The following is a 16,283-nucleotide window of genomic DNA, read 5'->3' on the forward strand; positions in this document are numbered from 1 at the left end:
TGCCCTGATTGAAAAAGAACCTTCCTCTTGTGCCCTGAAATCCATATTGCAGCCTCAAAACCAAAGCTCACATCAGAAAATTCATTACAAACCATGATACATAAGAAAAAAGAGAAAAAAGCCATAGAAATCCAAGAATCCATAATGATATTGGACTTGATTTAGTCGCAAGGAAACCAGCCATTCCCGGATTCATCCACCCCTCCGGCTGATTGCCTGTGGAATTCTGACTGAATTAACCTGAAAATCGCAGTGAAACTCAGTTTGGAGGCAATTAATATCTGTCACCTCAGCCAAAGTGTTCCATTTGATTTTCCAAAACACAAAAACTCACCTTGGTTGTGTTACCTGTAGATTTCTAAGCTTCAAACGCCTATTTGTTTTGTTTTTTATTTCATAATGGCTACTCTGCCAAAACTCTTGTTTGTATTGCATCAGAATACAAAATTTGGGAAGGAAGGAGGCAAAACCAACTCAGACCCAGAAAACATTTAGGAAATTGCCGCTCAAGAAACCAATAATCAGCTGAGGCCCACAAAACCATGACAGCAAGCCAGAATTGGAGCAGGCCAACAGCTGTGCCCAGTTTGAAAAAGACCATTCCTCCGGTGCCCTGAACTCAATATGCCAGCCTCAAAACCAAAGCTCACATCAGAAAATTCATTACAAACCATGATACATAAGAATATGAGAAAAAAGCCAAAGAAATGCAAGAATCCATAATGATATTGGGCTGGATTTAGTCGCAAGGAAACTGGCTGTTCCCGGATTCATCCACCCCTCCAGCTGACTGCCTGTGGAATTCTGACTGAATTAACCTGATAATCGCAGTGAAACTCAGTTTGGAGTCAATTACTATCTGTCACCTCAGCCAAAGTGTTCCATTTGATTTTCCAAAACACAAAAACTCACCTTGGTCGTGTTACCTGTAGATTTCTAAGCTTCAAACGCCTATTTGTTGTGTTTTTTATTTCATAAAGGCTACTCTGTCCAAACTCTTGTTTGTATGGTGTGAGAATGCAAAATTTGGGAAGAAAGAAGGCAAAACCAACTCAGACCCAGAAAACATTTAGGAAATTGCCGCTCAAGAAACCACAAATCGGCTGAGGCACTCAAAACAATGACAGCAAGCCAGAATTGGAGCAGGCCAACAGCTGTGCCCTGTTTGAAAAAGACCATTCCCCCGGTGCCCTGAACTCCATATTGCAGCCTCAAAACCAAAACTCACATTAGAAAATTCATTACAAACCATGATAAATAACAAAACGGAGAAAAAAGCCATAGAAATCCAAGAATCCATAATGATATTGGGCTTGATTTAGTCGCAAGGTAACTGGCTGTTCCCAGATTCATCCACCCCTCCAGCTGACTGCCCATAGAATTCCGACTGAATTAACCTGAAAATCGCAGTGAAACTCAGTTTGGAGGAAATTAATATCTGTCACCTCAGCCAAAGTGTTCCATTTGATTTTCCAAAACACAAAAACTCACCTTGGTCGTGTTACCTGTAGATGTATAAGCTTCAAACGCTTATTGGTTGTGTTTTTTATTTCATAATGGAAACTCTGCCCAAACTCTTGTTTGTATTGCGGCAGAATACAAAATTTGGGAAGGAAGAAGGCAAAACCAACTCAGACCCAGAAAACATTTAGGAAATTACCACTCAAGGAAACACAGATCGGCTGAGGCACTCAAAACCATGACAGCAAGCCAGAATTGGAGCAGGGCAACAGCTGTGGCTGTTTGAAAAAGACCATTCCTCCGGTGCCCTGAACTCCATATTGCAGCCTCAAAACCAAAGTTCACATCAGAAAATTCATTACAAACCATGGTAAATAAGAAAAATGAGAAAAGAGCCAAAGAAATGCAAGAATCTATAATGATATTGGGCTTGATTTACTCGAAAGGAAACCGGCTGTTCCCGGATTCATCCACCCCTCCAGCTGACTGCCTGTGGAATTCTGACTGAATTAACCTGATAATCGCAGTGAAACTCAGTTTGGAGTCAATTATTATCTGTCACCTCAGCCAAAGTGTTCCATTTGATTTTCCAAAACACAAAAACTCACCTTGGTTGTGTTACCTGTACATGTATAAGCTTCAAATGCATATTTGTTGTGTTTTTTATTTCATAATGGCTACTGTGTGCAAACGCTTGTTTGTATTGGGTCAGAATACAAAATTAGGGAAGGAAGAAGGTAAAACGAACTCAGAACCAGAAAACATTTAGGAAATTGATGCTCAAGGAACCAGAAGTCAGCTGAGACACCCAAAACAATGACAGCAAGCCAGAATTGGAGCAAGCAAACAGCTGTGCCCTGATGGAAAAAGTGACCTGAACTCAATATGCCTACTTAAAACCAAAGCTCACATCAGAAAATTCATTCCAAACCATGATAAATAAGAAAACGGAGAAAAAAGAGAAAGAAATGCAAGAAACCATAATGATATTGGCCTTGATTCAGTCGCAAGGAAACCGGCTGTTCCCGGATTCATCCACCCCTCCAGCTAACTGCCTGTGGTATTCGGACAGAATTAACCTGAAAATCACAGTGAAACTAAGTTTGGAGGCAATCAATATCTGTAACCTCAGCCAAAGTGTTCCACTTTATTTTCCAAAACACAAAAACTCACCTAGGTCGTGTTACCTGTAGATTTCAAAGCTTCAAATGCCTATTTGTTGTGTTTTTTATTTCATAATGGCTACTCTGCCGAAACTCTTGTTTGTATGCTGTCAGAATACAAAATTTGGGAAGGAAGAAGGCAAAACCAACTTGGATCCAGAAAACATTTAAAATTTCCACTCAAGAAACCACAAATCGGCTGAGGCACTCAAAACAATGACAGCAAGCCAGAATTGGAGCAGGCCAACAGCTGTGGCTGTTTGAAAAAGACGATTCCTCCGGTGCCCTGAACTCCATATTGCAGCCTCAAAACCAAAGCTCACATCAGAAAATTCATTACAAACCATGATAAATAAGAAAACGGAGAAAAAAGCGAAAGAAATGCAAGAATCCATAATGATATTGGGCTTGATTTAGTCACAAGGAAACTGGCTGTTCCTGGATTCATCCACCCCTCCAGCTGACTGCCCATAGAATTCCGATTGAATTAACCTGAAAATCGCAGTGAAACTCAGTTTGGAGGCAATTAATATCTGTCACCTCAGCCAAAGTTTTCCATTTGATTTTCCAAGACACAAAAACTCACCTTGGTCGTGTTACCTGTAGATGTATAAGCTTCAAACGCTTATTGGTTGTGTTTTTTATTTCATAATGGAAACTCTGCCCAAACTCTTGTTTGTATTGCGGCAGAATACAAAATTTGGGAAGGAAGAAGGCAAAACCAACTCAGACCCAGAAAACATTTAGGAAATTGCCACTCAAGGAACCACAAATCGGCTGAGGCACTCAAAACAATGACAGCAAGCCAGAATTGGAGCAGGCCAACAGCTGTGGCTGTTTGAAAAAGACCATTCCTCCGGTGCCCTGAACTCGATATTGCAGCCTCAAAACCAAAGCTCACATCAGAAAATTCATTCCAAACCATGATAAATAAGAAAAAGGAGAAAAAAGCCAAAGAAATGCAAGAATCCATAATGATATTTGGCTTGATTTAGTTACAAGGAAACCAGCTGTTCCCGGATTCATCCACCCCTCCAGCTGACTGCCTGTGGAATTCTGACGGAATTGACCTGAAAATTGCAGTGAAACTCATTTTGGAGGCAATTAATATCTGCAACCTCAGCCAAAGTGTTCCACTTTATTTTCCAAAACACAAAAACTCACCTTGGTCGTGTTACCTGTTGATTTCTAAGCTTCAAACGCCTATTTGTTGTGTTTTTTATTTCATAATGGCTACTCTGCCGAAACTCTTGTTTGTATTGCGTCAGAATACAAAATTTGGGAAGCAAGAAGGCAAAACCAACTCAGACCCAGAAAACATTTAGGAAATTGCTGCTCAAGAAACCAAAAGTCAGCTGAAGCACCCAAAATAATGAGAGCAAGCCAGAATTGGAGCTGGCCAACAGCTGTGCCCTGTTTGAAAAAGACCAATCCCCCGGTACCCTGAACTCCATATTGCAGCCTGAAAACCAAAGCTCACATCAGAAAATTCATTCCAAACCATGATAAATAAGAAAAATGAGAAAAAAGAGAAAGAAATGCAAGAAACCATAATGATATTGGGCTTGATTCAGTCGCAAGGAAACCGGCTGTTCCCGGATTCATCCACCCCTCCAGCTGACTGCCCGTGGAATTTGGACAGAATTAACCTGAAAATCACAGTGAAACTCAGTTTGGAGGCAATTAATATCTGTCACCTCAGCCAAAGTGTTCCATTTGATTTTCCAAAACACAAAAACTCACCTTGGTCGTGTTACCTGTAGATTTCTAAGCTTCAAATGCCTATTTTTTTTTTTTATTATTTCATAATGGCTACTCTGCCAAAACTCTTGTTTGTATTGCATCAGAATACAAAATTTGGGAAGGAAGAAGGCAAAACCAACTCAGACCCAGAAAACATTTAGGAAATTGCCGCTCAAGAAACCAATAATCGGCTGAGGCCCACAAAAACATGACAGCAAGCCAGAATTGGAGCAGGCCAACAGCTGTGCCCAGTTTGAAAAAGACCATTCCTCCGGTGCCCTGAACTCAATATGCCAGCCTCAAAACCAAAGCTTACATCAAAAAATTCATTACAAACCATGATACATAAGAATATGAGAAAAAAGCCAAAGAAATGCAAGAATCCATAATGATGTTTGGCTGGATTTAGTCACAAGAAACCTGCTGTTCCCAGATTCATCCACCCCTCCAGCTGACTGCCTGTTGAATTCTGACTGAATTAACCTGAAAATCGCAGTGAAACTCAGTTTCGAGGATATTAATATCTGTCTCCTCAGCCAAAGTGTTCCATTTGATTTTCCAAAACACAAAAACTCACCTTGGTTGTGTTACCTGTAGTTGTATAAGCTTCAAATGCATATTTGTTGTGTTTTGTAATTCATAATGGCTACTGCGTCCAAACTCTTGTTTGTATTGGGTCAGAATACAAAATTTGGGAAGGAAGAAGGTAAAACCAACACAGAACCAGAAAACATTCAGGAAAGTGACACTCAAGGAAGCAGAAGTCAGCTGAGACACCCAAAACAGTGACAGCAAGCCAGAATTGGAGCAAGCAAACAGCTGTGCCCTGATTGAAAAAGTGACCTGAACTCAATATGCCAACCTCAAAACCAAAGCTCACATCAGAAAATTCATTACAAACCATGATAAATAAGAAAGATGAGAAAAAAGCCAAAGAAATGCAAGAATCCATAATGATATTGGGCTGGATGTAGTAGCATGGAAACCGGCTGTTCCCAGATGCATCCACACCTCCCAGCTGACTGCCTGTGGAATTCTGACTGAATTAACCTGATAATCACAGTGAAACTCAGTTTGGAGGCAATTACTATCTGTCACCTCAGCCAAAGTGCTCCATTTGATTTTCGAAAACACAAAAACTCACATTGGTTGTGTTACCTGTAGATTTCTAAGCTTCAAACGCCTATTTGTTGTGTTTTTTATTTCATAATGGCTACTCTGCCGAAACTCTTGTTTGTATTGCGTCAGAATACAAAATTTGGGAAGGAAGAAGGCAAAACCAACTCAGACCCAGAAAACATTTAGGAAATTGCTGCTCTAGAAACCAAAAGTGCTGAAGCACCCAAAAGAATGACAGCAAGCCAGAATTGGAGCAGGCCAACAGCTGTGCCCTGTTTGAAAAAGACCATTCCCCCGGTGCCCTGAACTCCATATTGCAGCCTCAAAACCAAAGCTCACATCAGAAAATTCATTACAAACCATGATAAATAAGAAAAATGAGAAAAAAGAGAAAGAAATGCAAGAAACCATAATGATATTGGCCTTGATTCAGTCGCAAGGAAACTGGCTGTTCCCGGATTCATCCACCCCTCCAGCTGACTGCCTGTGGAATTCGGACAGAATTAACCTGAAAATATTAATTGGAGGCAATTAATATCTGTCACCTCAGCCAAATTGTTACATTTGATTTTCCAAAACACAAAAACTCACCTAGGTCGTGTTACCTGTAGATTTCAAAGCTTCAAATGCCTATTTGTTGTGTTTTTTATTTCATAATGGCTACTCTGCAGAAACTCTTGTTTGTATTGCGTCAGAATACAAAATTTGGAAAGGAAGAAGGCAAAACCAACTCGGACCCAGAAAACATTTAAAATTTCCGCTCAAGAAACCAAAAGTCAGCTGAAGCACCCAAAACAATGACAGCAAGCCAGAATTGGAGCAGGCCAACAGCTGTGCCCTGTTTGAAAAAGACCATTCCCCCGGTGCCCTGAACTCCATATTGCAGCCTCAAAACCAAAACTCACATTAGAAAATTCATTACAAACCATGATAAATAACAAAACAGAGAAAAAAGCCAAATAAATTCTAGAATCCATAATGATATTGGGCTTGATTTAGTCGCAAGGTAACTGGCTGTTCCCAGATTCATCCACCCCTCCTGCTGACTGCCCGTAGAATTCCGACTGAATTACCCTGAAAATCGCAGTGAAACTCAGTTTGGAGGAAATTAATATCTGTCACCTCAGCCAAAGTGTTCCATTTGATTTTCCAAAACACAAAAACTCACCTTGGTCGTGTTACCTGTAGATGTATAAGCTTCAAACGCTTATTGGTTGTGTTTTTTATTTCATAATGGAAACTCTGCCCAAACTCTTGTTTGTATTGCGGCAGAATACAAAATTTGGGAAGGAAGAAGGCAAAACCAACTCAGACCCAGAAAACATTTAGGAAATTACCACTCAAGGAAACACAGATCGGCTGAGGCACTCAAAACAATGACAGCAAGCCAGAATTGGAGCAGGCCAACAGCTGTGGCTGTTTGAAAAAGACGATTCCTCCGGTGCCCTGAACTCCATATCGCAGCCTCAAAATCATAGTTCACATCAGAAAATTCATTACAAACCATGGTAAATAAGAAAAATGAGAAAAGAGCCAAAGAAATGCAAGAATCTATAATGATATTGGGCTTGATTTACTCGAAAGGAAACCGGCTGTTCCCGGATTCATCCACCCCTCCAGCTGACTGCCTGTGGAATTCTGACTGAATTAACCTGATAATCGCAGTGAAACTCAGTTTGGAGTCAATTATTATCTGTCACCTCAGCCAAAGTGTTCCATTTGATTTTCCAAAACACAAAAACTCACCTTGGTTGTGTTACCTGTACATGTATAAGCTTCAAATGCATATTTGTTGTGTTTTTTATTTCATAATGGCTACTGTGTGCAAACGCTTGTTTGTATTGGGTCAGAATACAAAATTAGGGAAGGAAGAAGGTAAAACGAACTCAGAACCAGAAAACATTTAGGAAATTGATGCTCAAGGAACCAGAAGTCAGCTGAGACACCCAAAACAATGACAGCAAGCCAGAATTGGAGCAAGCAAACAGCTGTGCCCTGATGGAAAAAGTGACCTGAACTCAATATGCCTACCTTAAAACCAAAGCTCACATCAGAAAATTCATTCCAAACCATGATAAATAAGAAAACGGAGAAAAAAGAGAAAGAAATGCAAGAAACCATAATGATATTGGCCTTGATTCAGTCGCAAGGAAACCGGCTGTTCCCGGATTCATCCACCCCTCCAGCTAACTGCCTGTGGTATTCGGACAGAATTAACCTGAAAATCACAGTGAAACTAAGTTTGGAGGCAATCAATATCTGTAACCTCAGCCAAAGTGTTCCACTTTATTTTCCAAAACACAAAAACTCACCTAGGTCGTGTTACCTGTAGATTTCAAAGCTTCAAATGCCTATTTGTTGTGTTTTTTATTTCATAATGGCTACTCTGCCGAAACTCTTGTTTGTATGCTGTCAGAATACAAAATTTGGGAAGGAAGAAGGCAAAACCAACTTGGATCCAGAAAACATTTAAAATTTCCACTCAAGAAACCACAAATCGGCTGAGGCACTCAAAACAATGACAGCAAGCCAGAATTGGAGCAGGCCAACAGCTGTGGCTGTTTGAAAAAGACGATTCCTCCGGTGCCCTGAACTCCATATTGCAGCCTCAAAACCAAAGCTCACATCAGAAAATTCATTAAAAACCATGATAAATAAGAAAACGGAGAAAAAAGCGAAAGAAATGCAAGAATCCATAATGATATTGGGCTTGATTTAGTCACAAGGAAACTGGCTGTTCCTGGATTCATCCACCCCTCCAGCTGACTGCCCATAGAATTCGGATTGAATTAACCTGAAAATCGCAGTGAAACTCAGTTTGGAGGCAATTAATATCTGTCACCTCAGCCAAAGTGTTCCATTTGATTTTCCAAGACACAAAAACTCACCTTGGTTGTGTATCCTGTAGATTTCTACGCTTCAAACGCCTATTGATTGTGTTTTTTATTTCATAATGGAAACTCTGCCCAAAATCTTGTTTGTATTGCGTCAGAATACAAAATTTGGGAAGGAAGAAGGCAAAACCAACTCAGACCCAGAAAACATTTAGGAAATTGCCACTCAAGGAACCACAAATCGGCTGAGGCACTCAAAACAATGACAGCAAGCCAGAATTGGAGCAGGCCAACAGCTGTGGCTGTTTGAAAAAGACCATTCCTCCGGTGCCCTGAACTCGATATTGCAGCCTCAAAACCAAAGCTCACATCAGAAAATTCATTCCAAACCATGATAAATAAGAAAAAGGAGAAAAAAGCCAAAGAAATGCAAGAATCCATAATGATATTTGGCTTGATTTAGTTACAAGGAAACCAGCTGTTCCCGGATTCATCCACCCCTCCAGCTGACTGCCTGTGGAATTCTGACGGAATTGACCTGAAAATCGCAGTGAAACTCATTTTGGAGGCAATTAATATCTGCAACCTCAGCCAAAGTGTTCCACTTTATTTTCCAAAACACAAAAACTCACCTTGGTCGTGTTACCTGTTGATTTCTAAGCTTCAAACGCCTATTTGTTGTGTTTTTTATTTCATAATGGCTACTCTGCCGAAACTCTTGTTTGTATTGCGTCAGAATACAAAATTTGGGAAGCAAGAAGGCAAAACCAACTCAGACCCAGAAAACATTTAGGAAATTGCTGCTCAAGAAACCAAAAGTCAGCTGAAGCACCCAAAATAATGAGAGCAAGCCAGAATTGGAGCTGGCCAACAGCTGTGCCCTGTTTGAAAAAGACCAATCCCCCGGTACCCTGAACTCCATATTGCAGCCTGAAAACCAAAGCTCACATCAGAAAATTCATTACAAACCATGATAAATAAGAAAAATGAGAAAAAAGAGAAAGAAATGCAAGAAACCATAATGATATTGGCCTTGATTCAGTCGCAAGGAAACTGGCTGTTCCCGGATTCATCCACCCCTCCAGCTGACTGCCTGTGGAATTCGGACAGAATTAACCTGAAAATATTAATTGGAGGCAATTAATATCTGTCACCTCAGCCAAATTGTTACATTTGATTTTCCAAAACACAAAAACTCACCTAGGTCGTGTTACCTGTAGATATCAAAGCTTCAAATGCCTATTTGTTGTGTTTTTTATTTCATAATGGCTACTCTGCAGAAACTCTTGTTTGTATTGCGTCAGAATACAAAATTTGGAAAGGAAGAAGGCAAAACCAACTCGGACCCAGAAAACATTTAAAATTTCCGCTCAAGAAACCAAAAGTCAGCTGAAGCACCCAAAACAATGACAGCAAGCCAGAATTGGAGCAGGCCAACAGCTGTGCCCTGTTTGAAAAAGACCATTCCCCCGGTGCCCTGAACTCCATATTGCAGCCTCAAAACCAAAACTCACATTAGAAAATTCATTACAAACCATGATAAATAACAAAACAGAGAAAAAAGCCAAATAAATTCTAGAATCCATAATGATATTGGGCTTGATTTAGTCGCAAGGTAACTGGCTGTTCCCAGATTCATCCACCCCTCCTGCTGACTGCCCGTAGAATTCCGACTGAATTACCCTGAAAATCGCAGTGAAACTCAGTTTGGAGGAAATTAATATCTGTCACCTCAGCCAAAGTGTTCCATTTGATTTTCCAAAACACAAAAACTCACCTTGGTCGTGTTACCTGTAGATGTATAAGCTTCAAACGCTTATTGGTTGTGTTTTTTATTTCATAATGGAAACTCTGCCCAAACTCTTGTTTGTATTGCGGCAGAATACAAAATTTGGGAAGGAAGAAGGCAAAACCAACTCAGACCCAGAAAACATTTAGGAAATTACCACTCAAGGAAACACAGATCGGCTGAGGCACTCAAAACAATGACAGCAAGCCAGAATTGGAGCAGGCCAACAGCTGTGGCTGTTTGAAAAAGACGATTCCTCCGGTGCCCTGAACTCCATATCGCAGCCTCAAAATCATAGTTCACATCAGAAAATTCATTACAAACCATGGTAAATAAGAAAAATGAGAAAAGAGCCAAAGAAATGCAAGAATCTATAATGATATTGGGCTTGATTTACTCGAAAGGAAACCGGCTGTTCCCGGATTCATCCACCCCTCCAGCTGACTGCCTGTGGAATTCTGACTGAATTAACCTGATAATCGCAGTGAAACTCAGTTTGGAGTCAATTATTATCTGTCACCTCAGCCAAAGTGTTCCATTTGATTTTCCAAAACACAAAAACTCACCTTGGTTGTGTTACCTGTACATGTATAAGCTTCAAATGCATATTTGTTGTGTTTTTTATTTCATAATGGCTACTGTGTGCAAACGCTTGTTTGTATTGGGTCAGAATACAAAATTAGGGAAGGAAGAAGGTAAAACGAACTCAGAACCAGAAAACATTTAGGAAATTGATGCTCAAGGAACCAGAAGTCAGCTGAGACACCCAAAACAATGACAGCAAGCCAGAATTGGAGCAAGCAAACAGCTGTGCCCTGATGGAAAAAGTGACCTGAACTCAATATGCCTACCTTAAAACCAAAGCTCACATCAGAAAATTCATTCCAAACCATGATAAATAAGAAAACGGAGAAAAAAGAGAAAGAAATGCAAGAAACCATAATGATATTGGCCTTGATTCAGTCGCAAGGAAACCGGCTGTTCCCGGATTCATCCACCCCTCCAGCTAACTGCCTGTGGTATTCGGACAGAATTAACCTGAAAATCACAGTGAAACTAAGTTTGGAGGCAATCAATATCTGTAACCTCAGCCAAAGTGTTCCACTTTATTTTCCAAAACACAAAAACTCACCTAGGTCGTGTTACCTGTAGATTTCAAAGCTTCAAATGCCTATTTGTTGTGTTTTTTATTTCATAATGGCTACTCTGCCGAAACTCTTGTTTGTATGCTGTCAGAATACAAAATTTGGGAAGGAAGAAGGCAAAACCAACTTGGATCCAGAAAACATTTAAAATTTCCACTCAAGAAACCACAAATCGGCTGAGGCACTCAAAACAATGACAGCAAGCCAGAATTGGAGCAGGCCAACAGCTGTGGCTGTTTGAAAAAGACGATTCCTCCGGTGCCCTGAACTCCATATTGCAGCCTCAAAACCAAAGCTCACATCAGAAAATTCATTAAAAACCATGATAAATAAGAAAACGGAGAAAAAAGCGAAAGAAATGCAAGAATCCATAATGATATTGGGCTTGATTTAGTCACAAGGAAACTGGCTGTTCCTGGATTCATCCACCCCTCCAGCTGACTGCCCATAGAATTCGGATTGAATTAACCTGAAAATCGCAGTGAAACTCAGTTTGGAGGCAATTAATATCTGTCACCTCAGCCAAAGTGTTCCATTTGATTTTCCAAGACACAAAAACTCACCTTGGTTGTGTATCCTGTAGATTTCTACGCTTCAAACGCTTATTGGTTGTGTTTTTTATTTCATAATGGAAACTCTGCCCAAAATCTTGTTTGTATTGCGTCAGAATACAAAATTTGGGAAGGAAGAAGGCAAAACCAACTCAGACCCAGAAAACATTTAGGAAATTGCCACTCAAGGAACCACAAATCGGCTGAGGCACTCAAAACAATGACAGCAAGCCAGAATTGGAGCAGGCCAACAGCTGTGGCTGTTTGAAAAAGACCATTCCTCCGGTGCCCTGAACTCGATATTGCAGCCTCAAAACCAAAGCTCACATCAGAAAATTCATTCCAAACCATGATAAATAAGAAAAAGGAGAAAAAAGCCAAAGAAATGCAAGAATCCATAATGATATTTGGCTTGATTTAGTTACAAGGAAACCAGCTGTTCCCGGATTCATCCACCCCTCCAGCTGACTGCCTGTGGAATTCTGACGGAATTGACCTGAAAATTGCAGTGAAACTCATTTTGGAGGCAATTAATATCTGCAACCTCAGCCAAAGTGTTCCACTTTATTTTCCAAAACACAAAAACTCACCTTGGTCGTGTTACCTGTTGATTTCTAAGCTTCAAACGCCTATTTGTTGTGTTTTTTATTTCATAATGGCTACTCTGCCGAAACTCTTGTTTGTATTGCGTCAGAATACAAAATTTGGGAAGCAAGAAGGCAAAACCAACTCAGACCCAGAAAACATTTAGGAAATTGCTGCTCAAGAAACCAAAAGTCAGCTGAAGCACCCAAAATAATGAGAGCAAGCCAGAATTGGAGCTGGCCAACAGCTGTGCCCTGTTTGAAAAAGACCAATCCCCCGGTACCCTGAACTCCATATTGCAGCCTGAAAACCAAAGCTCACATCAGAAAATTCATTCCAAACCATGATAAATAAGAAAAAGGAGAAAAAAGCCAAAGAAATGCAAGAATCCATAATGATATTGGGCTTGATTCAGTCGCAAGGAAACCGGCTGTTCCCAGATTCATCCACCCCTCCAGCTGACTGCCCGTGGAATTTGGACAGAATTAACCTGAAAATCGCAGTGAAACTCAGTTTGGAGGCAATTAATATCTGTCACCTCAGCCAAAGTGTTCCATTTGATTTTCCAAAACACAAAAACTCACCTTGGTCGTGTTACCTGTAGATTTCTAAGCTTCAAATGCCTATTTGTTTTTTTTTTTTTTATTATTTCATAATGGCTACTCTGCCAAAACTCTTGTTTGTATTGCATCAGAATACAAAATTTGGGAAGGAAGAAGGCAAAACCAACTCAGACCCAGAAAACATTTAGGAAATTGCCGCTCAAGAAACCAATAATCGGCTGAGGCCCACAAAAACATGACAGCAAGCCAGAATTGGAGCAGGCCAACAGCTGTGCCCAGTTTGAAAAAGACCATTCCTCCGGTGCCCTGAACTCAATATGCCAGCCTCAAAACCAAAGCTTACATCAAAAAATTCATTACAAACCATGATACATAAGAATATGAGAAAAAAGCCAAAGAAATGCAAGAATCCATAATGATGTTTGGCTGGATTTAGTCACAAGAAACCTGCTGTTCCCAGATTCATCCACCCCTCCAGCTGACTGCCTGTTGAATTCTGACTGAATTAACCTGAAAATCGCAGTGAAACTCAGTTTCGAGGATATTAATATCTGTCTCCTCAGCCAAAGTGTTCCATTTGATTTTCCAAAACACAAAAACTCACCTTGGTTGTGTTACCTGTAGTTGTATAAGCTTCAAATGCATATTTGTTGTGTTTTGTAATTCATAATGGCTACTGCGTCCAAACTCTTGTTTGTATTGGGTCAGAATACAAAATTTGGGAAGGAAGAAGGTAAAACCAACACAGAACCAGAAAACATTCAGGAAAGTGACACTCAAGGAAGCAGAAGTCAGCTGAGACACCCAAAACAGTGACAGCAAGCCAGAATTGGAGCAAGCAAACAGCTGTGCCCTGATTGAAAAAGTGACCTGAACTCAATATGCCAACCTCAAAACCAAAGCTCACATCAGAAAATTCATTACAAACCATGATAAATAAGAAAGATGAGAAAAAAGCCAAAGAAATGCAAGAATCCATAATGATATTGGGCTGGATGTAGTAGCATGGAAACCGGCTGTTCCCAGATGCATCCACACCTCCCAGCTGACTGCCTGTGGAATTCTGACTGAATTAACCTGATAATCACAGTGAAACTCAGTTTGGAGGCAATTACTATCTGTCACCTCAGCCAAAGTGCTCCATTTGATTTTCGAAAACACAAAAACTCACATTGGTTGTGTTACCTGTAGATTTCTAAGCTTCAAACGCCTATTTGTTGTGTTTTTTATTTCATAATGGCTACTCTGCCGAAACTCTTGTTTGTATTGCGTCAGAATACAAAATTTGGGAAGGAAGAAGGCAAAACCAACTCAGACCCAGAAAACATTTAGGAAATTGCTGCTCTAGAAACCAAAAGTGCTGAAGCACCCAAAAGAATGACAGCAAGCCAGAATTGGAGCAGGCCAACAGCTGTGCCCTGTTTGAAAAAGACCATTCCCCCGGTGCCCTGAACTCCATATTGCAGCCTCAAAACCAAAGCTCACATCAGAAAATTCATTACAAACCATGATAAATAAGAAAAATGAGAAAAAAGAGAAAGAAATGCAAGAAACCATAATGATATTGGCCTTGATTCAGTCGCAAGGAAACTGGCTGTTCCCGGATTCATCCACCCCTCCAGCTGACTGCCTGTGGAATTCGGACAGAATTAACCTGAAAATATTAATTGGAGGCAATTAATATCTGTCACCTCAGCCAAATTGTTACATTTGATTTTCCAAAACACAAAAACTCACCTAGGTCGTGTTACCTGTAGATATCAAAGCTTCAAATGCCTATTTGTTGTGTTTTTTATTTCATAATGGCTACTCTGCAGAAACTCTTGTTTGTATTGCGTCAGAATACAAAATTTGGAAAGGAAGAAGGCAAAACCAACTCGGACCCAGAAAACATTTAAAATTTCCGCTCAAGAAACCAAAAGTCAGCTGAAGCACCCAAAACAATGACAGCAAGCCAGAATTGGAGCAGGCCAACAGCTGTGCCCTGTTTGAAAAAGACCATTCCCCCGGTGCCCTGAACTCCATATTGCAGCCTCAAAACCAAAACTCACATTAGAAAATTCATTACAAACCATGATAAATAACAAAACAGAGAAAAAAGCCAAATAAATTCTAGAATCCATAATGATATTGGGCTTGATTTAGTCGCAAGGTAACTGGCTGTTCCCAGATTCATCCACCCCTCCTGCTGACTGCCCGTAGAATTCCGACTGAATTACCCTGAAAATCGCAGTGAAACTCAGTTTGGAGGAAATTAATATCTGTCACCTCAGCCAAAGTGTTCCATTTGATTTTCCAAAACACAAAAACTCACCTTGGTCGTGTTACCTGTAGATGTATAAGCTTCAAACGCTTATTGGTTGTGTTTTTTATTTCATAATGGAAACTCTGCCCAAACTCTTGTTTGTATTGCGGCAGAATACAAAATTTGGGAAGGAAGAAGGCAAAACCAACTCAGACCCAGAAAACATTTAGGAAATTACCACTCAAGGAAACACAGATCGGCTGAGGCACTCAAAACAATGACAGCAAGCCAGAATTGGAGCAGGCCAACAGCTGTGGCTGTTTGAAAAAGACGATTCCTCCGGTGCCCTGAACTCCATATCGCAGCCTCAAAATCATAGTTCACATCAGAAAATTCATTACAAACCATGGTAAATAAGAAAAATGAGAAAAGAGCCAAAGAAATGCAAGAATCTATAATGATATTGGGCTTGATTTACTCGAAAGGAAACCGGCTGTTCCCGGATTCATCCACCCCTCCAGCTGACTGCCTGTGGAATTCTGACTGAATTAACCTGATAATCGCAGTGAAACTCAGTTTGGAGTCAATTATTATCTGTCACCTCAGCCAAAGTGTTCCATTTGATTTTCCAAAACACAAAAACTCACCTTGGTTGTGTTACCTGTACATGTATAAGCTTCAAATGCATATTTGTTGTGTTTTTTATTTCATAATGGCTACTGTGTGCAAACGCTTGTTTGTATTGGGTCAGAATACAAAATTAGGGAAGGAAGAAGGTAAAACGAACTCAGAACCAGAAAACATTTAGGAAATTGATGCTCAAGGAACCAGAAGTCAGCTGAGACACCCAAAACAATGACAGCAAGCCAGAATTGGAGCAAGCAAACAGCTGTGCCCTGATGGAAAAAGTGACCTGAACTCAATATGCCTACCTTAAAACCAAAGCTCACATCAGAAAATTCATTCCAAACCATGATAAATAAGAAAACGGAGAAAAAAGAGAAAGAAATGCAAGAAACCATAATGATATTGGCCTTGATTCAGTCGCAAGGAAACCGGCTGTTCCCGGATTCATCCACCCCTCC

Source organism: Oryctolagus cuniculus, chromosome 13 (genome assembly GCF_051225735.1).
Source record: "Oryctolagus cuniculus isolate XC-2025 breed Fujian yellow rabbit chromosome 13, ASM5122573v1, whole genome shotgun sequence".
Lineage (NCBI taxonomy): Eukaryota > Metazoa > Chordata > Mammalia > Lagomorpha > Leporidae > Oryctolagus > Oryctolagus cuniculus.